Source organism: Taudactylus pleione, unplaced genomic scaffold, assembly GCF_031769625.1.
Source record: "Taudactylus pleione unplaced genomic scaffold, aTauple2 ptg000551l, whole genome shotgun sequence".
Classification (NCBI taxonomy): Eukaryota; Metazoa; Chordata; class Amphibia; order Anura; family Myobatrachidae; genus Taudactylus; species Taudactylus pleione.
Window position 1 is genome coordinate 2,206,777 of NW_028284953.1, and position 15,305 is coordinate 2,222,081.

At 36.2% G+C, this 15,305-nt stretch overlaps 9 non-coding genes across 9 annotated transcripts; all 9 read left to right on the plus strand.

The window, feature by feature from the left end:
• The first annotated feature begins 1,902 nt into the window (after positions 1-1,902).
• Positions 1,903-1,975, plus strand: TRNAR-ACG (transfer RNA arginine (anticodon ACG)). The gene has a single exon. It is a non-coding gene; the product is annotated as a tRNA-Arg (tRNA).
• A 1,741-nt stretch (positions 1,976-3,716) lies between these two features.
• TRNAH-GUG (transfer RNA histidin (anticodon GUG)) lies at positions 3,717-3,788 on the plus strand. The gene has a single exon. It is a non-coding gene; the product is annotated as a tRNA-His (tRNA).
• A 2,739-nt stretch (positions 3,789-6,527) lies between these two features.
• Positions 6,528-6,600, plus strand: TRNAH-AUG (transfer RNA histidin (anticodon AUG)). Its single transcript has one exon. It is a non-coding gene; the product is annotated as a tRNA-His (tRNA).
• Positions 6,601-8,264: 1,664 nt separating this feature from the next.
• Positions 8,265-8,337, plus strand: TRNAR-ACG (transfer RNA arginine (anticodon ACG)). Its single transcript has one exon. It is a non-coding gene; the product is annotated as a tRNA-Arg (tRNA).
• A 2,899-nt stretch (positions 8,338-11,236) lies between these two features.
• TRNAH-GUG (transfer RNA histidin (anticodon GUG)) lies at positions 11,237-11,308 on the plus strand. Its single transcript has one exon. It is a non-coding gene; the product is annotated as a tRNA-His (tRNA).
• Positions 11,309-12,392: 1,084 nt separating this feature from the next.
• Positions 12,393-12,464, plus strand: TRNAH-GUG (transfer RNA histidin (anticodon GUG)). The gene has a single exon. It is a non-coding gene; the product is annotated as a tRNA-His (tRNA).
• A 426-nt stretch (positions 12,465-12,890) lies between these two features.
• TRNAR-ACG (transfer RNA arginine (anticodon ACG)) lies at positions 12,891-12,963 on the plus strand. The gene has a single exon. It is a non-coding gene; the product is annotated as a tRNA-Arg (tRNA).
• Positions 12,964-14,626: 1,663 nt separating this feature from the next.
• Positions 14,627-14,699, plus strand: TRNAR-ACG (transfer RNA arginine (anticodon ACG)). Its single transcript has one exon. It is a non-coding gene; the product is annotated as a tRNA-Arg (tRNA).
• Positions 14,700-14,707: 8 nt separating this feature from the next.
• On the plus strand, positions 14,708-14,779 carry TRNAH-GUG (transfer RNA histidin (anticodon GUG)). The gene has a single exon. It is a non-coding gene; the product is annotated as a tRNA-His (tRNA).
• Positions 14,780-15,305: the final 526 nt, after the last annotated feature.

Here is a 15,305-nt window from a genome sequence, read left to right on the forward strand (position 1 = left end):
TTTAGCAGTCACAAGGATTATTTTACCTAAAACGTTTTTGGGAAACAATCCCTGCAGATAGTGTACAGTCAATTTCCAAAATGTGATTCTGTATATACTTCAATAACCATAAAATTCTGAAAACAGGCTCAAAAACAGGAAAGACACTTCAATTACTACAAGACACCCGGGACAGTGGGCAATGGATAACGTGTCTGACTATGGATCTGTAGATTGTAGGTTCTACTCCTACCTGGCTCACTTAAATTGCCGTGATCATATAGTGGTTAGTACTCTGCGTTGTGGCCGCAGCAACCCCGGTTCGAATCCGGGTCACGGCATTTTGATTTTGTTTCTCAATCATCCATTTTTTCACAATACTGAATCTTAAGAAAATTTCAGAAAGTAAGCAGATTCTTTGAAGGTGCTTGCACTATTTGTGTTTAATGCTTATTATAAAGCTATCTTAACATGCTTTGAATAATTTAATTGTGAATAATTTTACTAAAGGACTAGGAATTTGACATAAATTCTAGAATTCAGGAAAGAAGAATGTTTGGGCTCTGTCTGAGTAAGTTCATTACATTTTTGAAAGATCTTTCAGCAGTCACAAGGATTATTGTACCTAAAACGTTTTTGGGAAACAATCCCTGCAGATAGTGTACAGTCAATTTCCAAAATGTGATTCTGTATATACTTCAATAACCATAAAACTCCAAAACTGGCTCAAAAACAGGAAAGACACTTCAATTACTACAGGGGACCTGGGCCAGTGGCGCAATGGATAACGTGTCTGACTACAGATCATAAGTTTGGAGGTTCGACTCCTACCTGGCTCGCTTAAATTGACGTGATCGTATAGTGGTTAGTACTCTGCGTTGTGGCCACAGCAACCCCGGTTCGAAAACAGGTCACAGCATTTTGATTTTGTTTCACAATCATCCATTTTTTCACAATACTGAATCTTAAGAAAATTTCAGAAAGTAAGCAGATTCTTTGAAGGTGCTTGCACTATTTGTGTTTAATGCTTATTATAAAGCTATCTTAACATGCTTTGAATAATTTAATTGTGAATTATTGTACTAAAGGACTGGGAATTTGACATAAATTCTGGAATTCAGGAAAGAAGAATGTTTGGGCTCTGTCTGAGTAAGTTCATCACATTTTTTAAAGATCTTTTAGCAGTCACAAGGATTATTTTACCTAAAACTTTTTTGGGAAACAATCCCTGCAGATAGTGTACAGTCAATTACGAAAATGTGATTCTGTATATACTTCAATAACCATAAAATTCTGAAAACAGGCTCAAAAACAGGAAAGACACTTCAATTACTACCAGACACCCGGGACAGTGGGCAATGGATAACGTGTCTGACTATGGATCTGTAGATTGTAGGTTCGACTCCTACCTGGCTCGCTTAAATTGCCGTGATCGTATAGTGGTTAGTACTCTGCGTTGTGGCCGCAGCAACCCCGGTTCGAAAACGGGTCACAGCATTTTGATTTTGTTTCACAATCATCCATTTTTTCACAATACTGAATCTTAAGAAAATTTCAGAAAGTAAGCAGATTCTTTGAAGGTGCTTGCACTATTTGTGTTTAATGCTTATTATAAAGCTATCTTAACATGCTTTGAATAATTTAATTGTGAATTATTGTACTAAAGGACTGGGAATTTGACATAAATTCTGGAATTCAGGAAAGAAGAATGTTTGGGCTCTGTCTGAGTAAGTTCATCACATTTTTTAAAGATCTTTTAGCAGTCACAAGGATTATTTTACCTAAAACGTTTTTGGGAAACAATCCCTGCAGATAGTGTACAGTCAATTACCAAAATGTGATTCTGTATATACTTCAATAACCATAAAATTCTGAAAAAAGGCTCAAAAACAGGAAAGACACTTCAATTACTACAAAACACGTGGGCCAGTGGCGCAATGGATAATGCGTCTGACTACGGATCAGAAGATTGTAGGTTCGACTCCTACCTGGCTCGCTTAAATTGCTGTGATTGTATAGTAGTTAGTACTCTGCGTTGTGGCTGCAGCAACCCCATTTCGAAAACGGGTCACAGCATTTTGATTTTGTTTCACAATCATCCATTTTTTCACAATACTGAATCTTAAGAAAATTTCAGAAAGTAAGCAGATTCTTTGAAGGTGCTTGCACTATTTGTGTTTAATGCTTATTATAAAGCTATCTTAACATGCTTTGAATAATTTAATTGTGAATTATTGAACTAAAGGACTGGGAATTTGACATAAATTCTGGAATTCAGGAAAGAAGAATGTTTGGGCTCTGTCTGAGTAAGTTCATCACATTTTTTAAAGATCTTTTAGCAGTCACAAGGATTATTTTACCTAAAACGTTTTTGGGAAACAATCCCTGCAGATAGTGTACAGTCAATTTCCAAAATGTGATTCTGTATATACTTCAATAACCATAAAACTCCAAAACTGGCTCAAAAACAGGAAAGACACTTCAATTACTACAGGGCACCTGGGCCAGTGGCGCAATGGATATCGTGTCTGACTACGGATCATAAGTTTGTAGGTTCGACTCCTACCTGGCTCGCTTAAATTGACGTGATCGTATAGTGGTTAGTACTCTGCGTTGTGGCCGCAGCAACCCCGGTTCGAAAACGTGTCACAGCATTTTGATTTTGTTTCACAATCATCCATTTTTTCACAATACTGAATCTTAAGAAAATTTCAGAAAGTAAGCAGATTCTTTGAAGGTGCTTGCACTATTTGTGTTTAATGCTTATTATAAAGCTATGTTAACATGCTTTGAATAATTTAATTGTGAATTATTGTACTAAAGGACTGGGAATTTGACATAAATTCTGGAATTCAGGAAAGAAGAATGTTTGGGCTCTGTCTGAGTAAGTTCATTACATTTTTTAAAGATCTTTTAGCAGTCACAAGGATTATTGTACCTAAAACATTTTTGGGAAACAATCCCTGCAGATAGTGTAAAGTCAATTTCCAAAATGTGATTCTGTATATACTTCAATAACCATAAAACTTTAAAACAGGCTCAAAAACAGGAAAGACTCTTCAATTGCTACAAGACACCTGGGACAGTGGGCAATGGATAACGCGTCTGACTATAGATCAGAAGATTGTAGGTTCGACTCCTACCTGGCTCGCTTAAATTGCCGTGATTGTATAGTAGTTAGTACTCTGCGTTGTGGCTGCAGCAACCCCATTTCGAAAATGGGTCACAGCATTTTGATTTTGTTTCACAATCATCCATTTTTTCACAATACTGAATCTTAAGAAAATTTCAGAAAGTAAGCAGATTCTTTGAAGGTGCTTGCACTATTTGTGTTTAATGCTTATTATAAAGCTATCTTAACATGCTTTGAATAATTTAATTGTGAATTATTGTACTAAAGGACTGGGAATTTGACATAAATTCTGGAATTCAGGAAAGAAGAATGTTTGGGCTCTGTCTGAGTAAGTTCATCACATTTTTTAAAGATCTTTTAGCAGTCACAAGGATTATTTTACCTAAAACTTTTTTGGGAAACAATCCCTGCAGATAGTGTACAGTCAATTACAAAAATGTGATTCTGTATATACTTCAATAACCATAAAATTCTGAAAACAGGCTCAAAAACAGGAAAGACACTTCAATTACTACCAGACACCCGGGACAGTGGGCAATGGATAACGTGTCTGACTATGGATCTGTAGATTGTAGGTTCGACTCCTACCTGGCTCGCTTAAATTGCCGTGATCGTATAGTGGTTAGTACTCTGCGTTGTGGCCGCAGCAACCCCGGTTCGAATCCGGGTCACGGCATTTTGATTTTGTTTCTCAATCATCCATTTTTTCACAATACTGAATCTTAAGAAAATTTCAGAAAGTAAGCAGATTCTTTGAAGGTGCTTGCACTATTTGTGTTTAATGCTTATTATAAAGCTATCTTAACATGCTTTGAATAATTTAATTGTGAATTATTGTACTAAAGGACTGGGAATTTGACATAAATTCTGGAATTCAGGAAAGAAGAATGTTTGGGCTTCCTTCTGAGTAAGTTCATCACATTTTTTAAAGATCTTTTAGCAGTCACAATTATTATTTTACCTAAAACGTTTTTGGGAAACAATCCCTGCAGTTAGTGTACAGTCAATTTCCAAAATGTGATTCTGTATATACTTCAATAACCATAAAATTCTGAAAACAGGCTCAAAAACAGGAAAGACACTTCAATTACTACAAGACACCCGGGACAGTGGGCAATGGATAACGTGTCTGACTATGGATCTGTAGATTGTAGGTTCTACTCCTTCCTGGCTCACTTAAATTGCCGTGATCATATAGTGGTTAGTACTCTGCGTTGTTGCCGCAGCAACCCCGGTTCGAATCCGGGTCACGGCATTTTGATTTTGTTTCTCAATCATCCATTTTTTCACAATACTGAATCTTAAGAAAATTTCAGAAAGTAAGCAGATTCTTTGAAGGTGCTTGCACTATTTGTGTTTAATGCTTATTATAAAGCTATCTTAACATGCTTTGAATAATTTAATTGTGAATAATTTTACTAAAGGACTAGGAATTTGACATAAATTCTAGAATTCAGGAAAGAAGAATGTTTGGGCTCTGTCTGAGTAAGTTCATTACATTTTTGAAAGATCTTTCAGCAGTCACAAGGATTATTGTACCTAAAACATTTTTGGGAAACAATCCCTGCAGATAGTGTACAGTCAATTTCCAAAATGTGATTCTGTATATACTTCAATAACCATAAAACTTTAAAACAGGCTCAAAAACAGGAAAGACTCTTCAATTGCTACAAGACACCTTGGACAGTGGGCAATGGATAACGCGTCTGACTATAGATCAGAAGATTGTAGGTTCGTCTCCTACCTAGCTCACTTAAATTGTCATGATCATATAGAGGTTAGTACTCTGCGTTGTGGCCGCAGCAACCCCGGTTCGAATCCGGGTCACAGCATTTTGATTTTGTTTCTCAATCATCCATTTTTTCACAATACTGAATCTTGAGAAAATTTCAGAAAATAAGCAGATTCTTTGAAGGTGCTTGCACTATTTGTGTTTAATGATTATTATAAAGCTATCTTAACATGCTTTAAATAAATTAATAGTGAATTATTGTACTAAAGAACTGGGAATTTTACATAAATTCTGGAATTCAGGAAAGAAGAATGTTTGGGCTCTGTCTGAGTAAGTTCATCACATTTTTTAATGATCTTTTAGCAGTCACAAGGATTATTTTACCTAAAACGTTTTTGGGAAGCAATCCCTGCAGATAGTGTACAGTCAATTTCCAAAATGTGATTCTGTATATACTTCAATAACCATAAAACTCTGAAAAAAGGCTCAAAAACAGGAAAGACACTTCAATTACTACAAAACACGTGGGCCAGTGGCGCAATGGATAATGCATCTGACTACGGATCAGAAGATTGTAGGGTCGACTCCTACCTGGCTCGCTTAAATTGCTGTGATTGTATAGTAGTTAGTACTCTGCGTTGTGGCTGCAGCAACCCCATTTCGAAAACGGGTCACAGCATTTTGATTTTGTTTCACAATCATCCATTTTTTCACAATACTGAATCTTAAGAAAATTTCAGAAAGTAAGCAGATTCTTTGAAGGTGCTTGCACTATTTGTGTTTAATGCTTATTATAAAGCTATCTTAACATGCTTTGAATAATTTAATTGTGAATTATTGAACTAAAGGACTGGGAATTTGACATAAATTCTGGAATTCAGGAAAGAAGAATGTTTGGGCTCTGTCTGAGTAAGTTCATCACATTTTTTAAAGATCTTTTAGCAGTCACAAGGATTATTTTACCTAAAACGTTTTTGGGAAACAATCCCTGCAGATAGTGTACAGTCAATTTCCAAAATGTGATTCTGTATATACTTCAATAACCATTAAACTCCAAAACTGGCTCAAAAACAGGAAAGACACTTCAATTACTACAGGGCACCTGGGCCAGTGGCGCAATGGATAATGTGTCTGACTACGGATCATAAGTTTGGAGGTTCGACTCCTACCTGGCTTGCTGAAATTGCCGTGATCGTATAGTGGTTAGTACTCTGCGTTGTGGCCGCAGCAACCCCGGTTCGAATCCGGGTCACAGCATTTTGATTTTGTTTCTCAATCATCCATTTTTTCACAATACTGAATCTTAAGAAAATTTCAGAAAGTAAGCAGATTCTTTGAAGGTGCTTGCACTATTTGTGTTTAATGCTTATTATAAAGCTATCTTAACATGCTTTGAATAATTTAATTGTGAATTATTGTACTAAAGGACTGGGAATTTGACATAAATTCTGGAATTCAGGAAAGAAGAATGTTTGGGCTCTGTCTGAGTAAGTTCATCACATTTTTTAAAGATCTTTTAGCAGTCACAAGGATTATTTTACCTACAACGTTTTTGGGAAGCAATCCCTGCAGATAGTGTACAGTCAATTTCCAAAATGTGATTCTGTATATACTTCAATAACCATAAAACTCTGAAAAAAGGCTCAAAAACAGGAAAGACACTTCAATTGCTACAAAACACGTGGGCCAGTGGCGCAATGGATAACGCGTCTGACAATGGATCAGAAGATTGTAGGTTCAACTCCTACCTGGCTCGCTTACATTGCCGTGATTGTATAGTAGTTAGTACTCTGCGTTGTGGCTGCAGCAACCCCATTTTGAAAACGGGTCACAGCATTTTGATTTTGTTTCACAATCATCCATTTTTTCACAATACTGAATCTTAAGAAAATTTCAGAAAGTAAGCAGATTCTTTGAAGGTGCTTGCACTATTTGTGTTTAATGCTTATTATAAAGCTATCTTAACATGCTTTGAATAATTTAATTGTGAATTATTGTACTAAAGGACTGGGAATTTGACATAAATTCTGGAATTCAGGAAAGAAGAATGTTTGGGCTCTGTCTGAGTAAGTTCATCACATTTTTTAAAGATCTTTTAGCAGTCACAAGGATTATTGTACCTAAAACGTTTTTGGGAAACAATCCCTGCAGATAGTGTACAGTCAATTTCCAAAATGTGATTCTGTATATACTTCAATAACCATAAAACTCTGAAAAAATGCTCAAAAACAGGAAAGACACTTCAATTACTACAAAACACGTGGGCCAGTGGCGCAATGGATATCGTGTCTGACTACGGATCATAAGTTTGGAGGTTCGACTCCTACCTGGCTCGCTTAAATTGACGTGATTGTATAGTGGTTAGTACTCTGCGTTGTGGCCGCAGCATCCCCGGTTCGAAAATGGGTCACAGCATTTTGATTTTGTTTCACAATCATCCATTTTTTCACAATACTGAATCTTAAGAAAATTTCTGAAAGTAAGCAGATTCTTTGAAGGTGCTTGCACTATTTGTGTTTAATGCTTATTATAAAGCTATCTTAACATGCTTTGAATAATTTAATTGTGAATTATTGTACTAAAGTACTGGGAATTTGACAGAAATTCTGGAATTCAGGAAAGAAGAATGTTTGGGCTCTGTCTGAGTAAGTTCATCACATTTTTTAAAGATCTTTTAGCAGTCACAAGGATTATTTTACCTAAAACGTTTTTGGGAAACAATCCCTGCAGATAGTGTACAGTCAATTACCAAAATGTGATTCTGTATATACTTCAATAACCATAAAATTCTGAAAACAGGCTCAAAAACAGGAAAGACACTTCAATTACTACAAGACACCCGTCACAGTGGGCAATGGATAACGTGTCTGACTATGGATCTGTAGATTGTAGGTTCGACTCCTACCTGGCTCGCTTAAATTGGCGTGATCGTATAGTGGTTAGTACTCTGCGTTGTGGCCGCTGCAACCCCGGTTCAAATCCGGGTCACGGCATTTTGATTTTGTTTCTCAATCATCCATTTTTTCACAATACTGAATCTTAAGAAAATTTCAGAAAGTAAGCAGATTCTTTGAAGGTGCTTGCACTATTTGTGTTTAATGCTTATTATAAAGCTATCTTAACATGCTTTGAATAATTTAATTGTGAATTATTGTACTAAAGTACTGGGAATTTGACATAAATTCTAGAATTCAGGAAAGAAGAATGTTTGGGCTTCCTTCTGAGTAAGTTCATCACATTTTTGAAATATCTTTTAGCAGTCACAATTATTATTTTACCTAAAACGTTTTTGGGAAACAATCCCTGCAGATAGTCTACAGTCAATTTCCAAAATGTGATTCTGTATATACTTCAATAACCATAAAACTCTGAAAATAGGCTCAAAAACAGGAAAGACACTTCAATTGCTACAAAACACGTGGGCCAGTGGCGCAATGGATAACGCGTCTGACTACGGATCAGGAGATTGTAGGTTCGACTCCTACCTGGCTCGCTTATATTGCCATGATCGTATAGTGGTTAGTACTCTGCATTGTGGCCGCAGCAACCCCGGTTCGAATCCGGGTCACGGCATTTTGATTTTCTTTCTCAATCATCCATTTTTTCACAATACTGAATCTTAAGAAAATTTCAGAAAGTAAGCAGATTCTTTGAAGGTGCTTGCACTATTTGTGTTTAATGCTTATTATAAAGCTATCTTAACATGCTTTGAATAATTTAATTGTGAATTATTGTACTAAAGTACTTGGAATTTGACATAAAATTCTAGAATTCAGAAAAGAAGAATGTTTGGGCTCTGTCAGAGTAAGTTCATCACATTTTTTAAAGATCTTTTAGCAGTCACAAGGATTATTTTACCTAAAACGTTTTTGGGAAACAATCCCTGCAGATAGTGTACAGTCAATTTCCAAAATGTGATTCTGTATATACTTCAATAACCATAAAATTCTGAAAACAGGCTCAAAAACAGGAAAGACTCTTCAATTGCTACAAGACACCTGGGACAGTGGGCAATGGATAACGCGTCTGACTATAGATCAGAAGATTGTAGGTTCGTCTCCTACCTAGTTCACTTAAATTGTCATGATCATATAGAGGTTAGTACTCTGCGTTGTGGCCGCAGCAACCCCGGTTCGAATCCGGGTCACAGCATTTTGATTTTGTTTCTCAATCATCCATTTTTTCACAATACTGAATCTTGAGAAAATTTCAGAAAATAAGCAGATTCTTTGAAGGTGCTTGCACTATTTGTGTTTAATGATTATTATAAAGCTATCTTAACATGCTTTAAATAAATTAATTGTGAATTATTGTACTAAAGGACTGGGAATTTGACATAAATTCTGGAATTCAGGAAAGAAGAATGTTTGGGCTCTGTCTGAGTAAGTTCATTACATTTTTGAAAGATCTTTTAGCAGTCACAAGGATTATTGTACCTAAAACGTTTTTGGGAAACAATCCCTGCAGATAGTGTACAGTCAATTTCCAAAATGTGATTCTGTATATACTTCAATAACCATAAAACTTTAAAACAGGCTCAAAAACAGGAAAGACTCTTCAATTGCTACAAGACACCTGGGACAGTGGGCAATAGATAACGCGTCTGACTATAGATCAGAAGATTGTAGGTTCGACTCCTACCTGGCTCGCTTAAATTGCCGTGATTGTATAGTAGTTAGTACTCTGCGTTGTGGCTGCAGCAATCCCATTTCGAAAACGGGTCACAGCATTTTGATTTTGTTTCACAATCATCCATTTTTTCACAATACTGAATCTTAAGAAATTTTCAGAAAGTAAGCAGATTCTTTGAAGGTGCTTGCACTATTTGCGTTTAATGCTTATTATAAAGCTATCTTAACATGCTTTGAATAATTTAATTGTGAATTATTGTACTAAAGGACTGGGAATTTGACATAAATTCTGGAATTCAGGAAAGAAGAATGTTTGGGCTCTGTCTGAGTAAGTTCATCACATTTTTTAATGATCTTTTAGCAGTCACAAGGATTATTTTACCTAAAACGTTTTTGGGAAGCAATCCCTGCAGATAGTGTACAGTCAATTTCCAAAATGTGATTCTGTATATACTTCAATAACCATAAAACTCTGAAAAAAGGCTCAAAAACAGGAAAGACACTTCAATTACTACAAAACACGTGGGCCAGTGGCGCAATGGATAATGCGTCTGACTACGGATCAGAAGATTGTAGGGTCGACTCCTACCTGGCTCGCTTAAATTGCTGTGATTGTATAGTAGTTAGTACTCTGCGTTGTGGCTGCAGCAACCCCATTTTGAAAAGGGGTCACAGCATTTTGATTTTGTTTCACAATCATCCATTTTTTCACAATACTGAATCTTAAGAAAATTTCAGAAAGTAAGCAGATTCTTTGAAGGTGCTTGCACTATTTGTGTTTAATGCTTATTATAAAGCTATCTTAACATGCTTTGAATAATTTAATTGTGAATTATTGAACTAAAGGACTGGGAATTTGACATAAATTCTGGAATTCAGGAAAGAAGAATGTTTGGGCTCTGTCTGAGTAAGTTCATCACATTTTTTAAAGATCTTTTAGCAGTCACAAGGATTATTTTACCTAAAACGTTTTTGGGAAACAATCCCTGCAGATAGTGTACAGTCAATTTCCAAAATGTGATTCTGTATATACTTCAATAACCATAAAACTCCAAAACTGGCTCAAAAACAGGAAAGACACTTCAATTACTACAGGGCACCTGGGCCAGTGGCGCAATGGATAACGTGTCTGACTACGGATCATAAGTTTGGAGGTTCGACTCCTACCTGGCTCGCTTAAATTGACGTGATCGTATAGTGGTTAGTACTCTGCGTTGTGGCCGCAGCAACCCCGGTTCGAAAACGGGTCACAGCATTTTGATTCTGTTTCACAATCATCCATTTTTTCACAATACTGAATCTTAAGAAAATTTCAGAAAGTAAGCAGATTCTTTGAAGGTGCTTGCACTATTTGTGTTTAATGCTTATTATAAAGCTATCTTAACATGCTTTGAATAATTTAATTGTGAATTATTGTACTAAAGGACTGGGAATTTGACATAAATTCTGGAATTCAGGAAAGAAGAATGTTTGGGCTCTGTCTGAGTAAGTTCATCACATTTTTTAAAGATCTTTTAGCAGTCACAAGGATTATTTTACCTAAAACTTTTTTGGGAAACAATCCCTGCAGATAGTGTACAGTCAATTACCAAAATGTGATTCTGTATATACTTCAATAACCATAAAATTCTGAAAACAGGCTCAAAAACAGGAAAGACACTTCAATTACTACCAGACACCCGGGACAGTGGGCAATGGATAACGTGTCTGACTATGGATCTGTAGATTGTAGGTTCGACTCCTACCTGGCTCGCTTAAATTGCCGTGATCGTATAGTGGTTAGTACTCTGCGTTGTGGCCGCAGCAACCCCGGTTCGAATCCGGGTCACGGCATTTTGATTTTGTTTCTCAATCATCCATTTTTTTACAATACTGAATCTTAAGAAAATTTCAGAAAGTAAGCAGATTCTTTGAAGGTGCTTGCACTATTTGTGTTTAATGCTTATTATAAAGCTATCTTAACATGCTTTGAATAATTTAATTGTGAATTATTGTACTAAAGGACTGGGAATTTGACATAAATTCTGGAATTCAGGAAAGAAGAATGTTTGGGCTCTGTCTGAGTAAGTTCATCACATTTTTTAAAGATCTTTTAGCAGTCACAAGGATTATTGTACCTAAAACGTTTTTGGGAAACAATCCCTGCAGATAGTGTACAGTCAATTTCCAAAATGTGATTCTGTATATACTTCAATAACCATAAAACTCCAAAACTGGCTCAAAAACAGGAAAGACACTTCAATTACTACAGGGCACCTGGGCCAGTGGCGCAATGGATAACGTGTCTGACTACGGATCATAAGTTTGGAGGTTCGACTCCTACCTGGCTCGCTTAAATTGACGTGATCGTATAGTGGTTAGTACTCTGCGTTGTGGCCGCAGCAACCCCGGTTCGAAAACGGGTCACAGCATTTTGATTCTGTTTCACAATCATCCATTTTTTCACAATACTGAATCTTAAGAAAATTTCAGAAAGTAAGCAGATTCTTTGAAGGTGCTTGCACTATTTGTGTTTAATGCTTATTATAAAGCTATCTTAACATGCTTTGAATAATTTAATTGTGAATTATTGTACTAAAGGACTGGGAATTTGACATAAATTCTGGAATTCAGGAAAGAAGAATGTTTGGGCTCTGTCTGAGTAAGTTCATCACATTTTTTAAAGATCTTTTAGCAGTCACAAGGATTATTTTACCTAAAACTTTTTTGGGAAACAATCCCTGCAGATAGTGTACAGTCAATTACCAAAATGTGATTCTGTATATACTTCAATAACCATAAAATTCTGAAAACAGGCTCAAAAACAGGAAAGACACTTCAATTACTACCAGACACCCGGGACAGTGGGCAATGGATAACGTGTCTGACTATGGATCTGTAGATTGTAGGTTCGACTCCTACCTGGCTCGCTTAAATTGCCGTGATCGTATAGTGGTTAGTACTCTGCGTTGTGGCCGCAGCAACCCCGGTTCGAATCCGGGTCACGGCATTTTGATTTTGTTTCTCAATCATCCATTTTTTCACAATACTGAATCTTAAGAAAATTTCAGAAAGTAAGCAGATTCTTTGAAGGTGCTTGCACTATTTGTGTTTAATGCTTATTATAAAGCTATCTTAACATGCTTTGAATAATTTAATTGTGAATTATTGTACTAAAGGACTGGGAATTTGACATAAATTCTGGAATTCAGGAAAGAAGAATGTTTGGGCTCTGTCTGAGTAAGTTCATCACATTTTTTAAAGATCTTTTAGCAGTCACAAGGATTATTGTACCTAAAACGTTTTTGGGAAACAATCCCTGCAGATAGTGTACAGTCAATTTCCAAAATGTGATTCTGTATATACTTCAATAACCATAAAACTCTGAAAAAAGGCTCAAAAACAGGAAAGACACTTCAATTACTACAAAACACGTGGGCCAGTGGCGCAATGGATAACGCGTCTGACAACGGATCAGAAGATTGTAGGTTCGACTCCTACCTGGCTCGCTTAAATTGCCGTGATTGTATAGTAGTTAGTACTCTGCGTTGTGGCTGCAGCAACCCCATTTTGAAAACGGGTCACAGCATTTTGATTTTGTTTCACAATCATCCATTTTTTCATAATACTGAATCTTAAGAAAATTTCAGAAAGTAAGCAGATTCTTTGAAGGTGCTTGCACTATTTGTGTTTAATGCTTATTATAAAGCTATCTTAACATGCTTTGAATAATTTAATTGTGAATTATTGTACTAAAGGACTGGGAATTTGACATAAATTCTGGAATTCAGGAAAGAAGAATGTTTGGGCTCTGTCTGAGTAAGTTCATCACATTTTTTAAAGATCTTTTAGCAGTCACAAGGATTATTGTACCTAAAACGTTTTTGGGAAACAATCCCTGCAGATAGTGTACAGTCAATTTCCAAAATGTGATTCTGTATATACTTCAATAACCATAAAACTCCAAAACTGGCTCAAAAACAGGAAAGACACTTCAATTACTACAGGGCACCTGGGCCAGTGGCGCAATGGATATCGTGTCTGACTACGGATCATAAGTTTGTAGGTTCGACTCCTACCTGGCTCACTTAAATTGACGTGATCGTATAGTGGTTAGTACTCTGCGTTGTGGCCGCAGCAACCCCGGTTCAAAAACGGGTCACAGCATTTTGATTTTGTTTCACAATCATCCATTTTTTCACAATACTGAATCTTAAGAAAATTTCAGAAAGTAAGCAGATTCTTTGAAGGTGCTTGCACTATTTGTGTTTAATGCTTATTATAAAGCTATCTTAACATGCTTTGAATAATTTAATTGTGAATTATTGTACTAAAGGACTGGGAATTTGACATAAATTCTGGAATTCAGGAAAGAAGAATGTTTGGGCTCTGTCTGAGTAAGTTCATCACATTTTTTAAAGATCTTTTAGCAGTCACAAGGATTATTTTACCTAAAACGTTTTTGGGAAACAATCCCTGCAGATAGTGTACAGTCAATTACCAAAATGTGATTCTGTATATACTTCAATAACCATAAAATTCTGAAAACAGGCTCAAAAACAGGAAAGACACTTCAATTACTACAAGACACCCGTCACAGTGGGCAATGGATAACGTGTCTGACTATGGATCTGTAGATTGTAGGTTCGACTCCTACCTGGCTCGCTTAAATTGCTGTGATCGTATAGTGGTTAGTACTCTGCGTTGTGGCCGCTGCAACCCCGGTTCAAATCCGGGTCACGGCATTTTGATTTTGTTTCTCAATCATCCATTTTTTCACAATACTGAATCTTAAGAAAATTTCAGAAAGTAAGCAGATTCTTTGAAGGTGATTGCACTATTTGTGTTTAATGCTTATTATAAAGCTATCTTAACATGCTTTGAATAATTTAATTGTGAATTATTGTACTAAAGTACTGGGAATTTGACATAACTTCTAGAATTCAGGAAAGAAGAATGTTTGGGCTTCCTTCTGAGTAAGTTCATCACATTTTTGAAATATCTTTTAGCAGTCACAATTATTATTTTACCTAAAACGTTTTTGGGAAACAATCCCTGCAGATAGTCTACAGTCAATTTCCAAAATGTGATTCTGTATATACTTCAATAACCATAAAACTCTGAAAATAGGCTCAAAAACAGGAAAGACACTTCAATTACTACAAAACACGTGGGCCAGTGGCGCAATGGATAATGCGTCTGACTACGGATCAGAAGATTGTAGGTTCGACTCCTACCTGGCTCGCTTATATTGCCGTGATCGTATAGTGGTTAGTACTCTGCATTGTGGCTGCAGCAACCCCGGTTCGAATCCGGGTCACGGCATTTTGATTTTGTTTCTCAATCATCCATTTTTTCACAATACTGAATCTTAAGAAAATTTCAGAAAGTAAGCAGATTCTTTGAAGGTGCTTGCACTATTTTTGTTTAATGCTTATTATAAAGCTATCTTAACATGCTTTGAATAATTTAATTGTGAATTATTGTACTAAAGTACTTGGAATTTGACATAAATTCTAGAATTCAGAAAAGAAGAATGTTTGGGCTCTGTCTGAGTAAGTTCATCACATTTTTTAAAGATCTTTTAGCAGTCACAAGGATTATTTTACCTAAAACTTTTTTGGGAAACAATCCCTGCAGATAGTGTACAGTCAATTACCAAAATGTGATTCTGTATATACTTCAATAACCATAAAATTCTGAAAACAGGCTCAAAAACAGGAAAGACACTTCAATTACTACCAGACACCCGGGACAGTGGGCAATGGATAACGTGTCTGACTATGGATCTGTAGATTGTAGGTTCGACTCCTACCTGGCTCGCTTACATTGCCATGATCGTATAGTGGTT